Here is a 1687-nt window from a genome sequence, read left to right on the forward strand (position 1 = left end):
GCAAAGCAAAACAAGGAATTCATTCACTGCTTCCCATCGGCAGGCAGGTGTTCAGCCATCTCCAGGAAAGCAGGGCTCCATCATGACTAATGGGTACTTGGGAAGACAAGCGCCATCACTCTGAACGTCCCCCCCTCCCTTCTTCTTCCCCCAGCTTTATATACTGAGCATGATGTCATATGGTATGGAATATCCCTTTGGTCAGTTGGGGTCAGCTGTCCCAGCTGTGTCCCCTCCCAACTTCTTGTGCACCCCCAGCCTGCTCAGTGGTGAGGTGGTGTGAGAAGCAGAAAAGGCCTTGACTCTGTGTAAGCACTGCTCAGCAGTAACTAAAACATCCCTGTGTTATCAACACTGTTTTCAGCACAGATCCAAAACATAGCCCCATACTAGCTACCTTGAAGAAAATTAACTCTACCCCAGCCAAAACCAGCACAATAGCAAATAGGAATCTCCTGCGTCCTCTGCATATGAGGACTTCATTAATTTTTTGTGGACATTGATTAACTTATCCCTTTGATAAAGTTCCTTAGCTCTTGAAAGTACTTAGCTCTGTTATTCCCAATTACTCCTATTACCAGATTGTTCCAGAATTTAATTCCTGAGAAGGCTAAAAATCTTCTAATTACAGCTTAAACATATTCAGTTACACACACTTGTGCTTGTGTCGCCATTGACCTTCAGTTTAAAGAGCTCTCATCTGACCCTTGAGGTAGTTGTAGGCAATTTCTAAACTGTGCTGAATGAGGGCATAGAAGAACAATACTCTGCTAATCCTGTTCAATAACCGTTTGCAGTGTGGTAGCATGCTATTGCAGGAGGCTCTATGACTCATGTGGTCCTTCATGCTTATATTGTGTGCAGTAATTTCTGTGCAGTTGTATATGCCTTCACTGAATTGGTGAATTCTTTAAACTTGTTTCATGTGCCTTTCTTCTAGTGATCAGGGAAAAAGATTGTATAGTATTACAGAACAGTGCAGGTTAGAAGGGACCTCCGGAAGTGTATCTCTAGGCCAACCTCCTGCTCAAAACAAGGTCAACTATGAGATCAAATAAGATCGCTCAGGGCTTTATCCAGTCAGGTCTTGAAAGCGTTCAGGAATGCAGATGCATAACCTTTCTGTGCAACCTGCTCCAATGTTTGACTGTCCACGTGGGGAAAAGTCTTTCCTTACATGCGGTCTGAACCTGTCCTATTTCAATGTGTGCTGCTTGTCTTTTGTCCTCCCGCCATACACCACTGTGAAGAGCCTAGCTCTGTCTTGATAAATCTCCCTATGGGAAGGCTGCCGCTAGGTCTCCCTGCAGCTGTCTTTTCTCCAGGTGGAACAAGCCCCGTTTCCTTGGCTTCTCCTTACGGGGCAAGTGCTCCTGCCCTTCACCATTGCAGTAGCCCTCCACTGAACTCATTCCAATTTATTGATGTCTTCCTTGTATTGGCTAATCCAAAACTGTATGTGATATTCTAGGAGGGGTCTCATGAGTCCAGAGTAAAGGAGAATGATAATTTGCTTTGATCTACTGTCTATGCTTCTGTTCATATAGCCCAGGATACTGTTGGCCTTCCTTGCTGCCGGAGCATACCACTGGCTCATATTCAACTTTCTGTCTACCAATACCCACAGGTCTTTTTCCACAGAGCTGCTCCCCAGCCAGTCAGTCCCCAGCCCAGTGTTGGACTTTTT

The sequence above is a fragment of the Aptenodytes forsteri genome, unplaced genomic scaffold, assembly GCF_000699145.1.
Source record: "Aptenodytes forsteri isolate BGI_AS27 unplaced genomic scaffold, ASM69914v1 Scaffold172, whole genome shotgun sequence".
NCBI lineage: Eukaryota > Metazoa > Chordata > Aves > Sphenisciformes > Spheniscidae > Aptenodytes > Aptenodytes forsteri.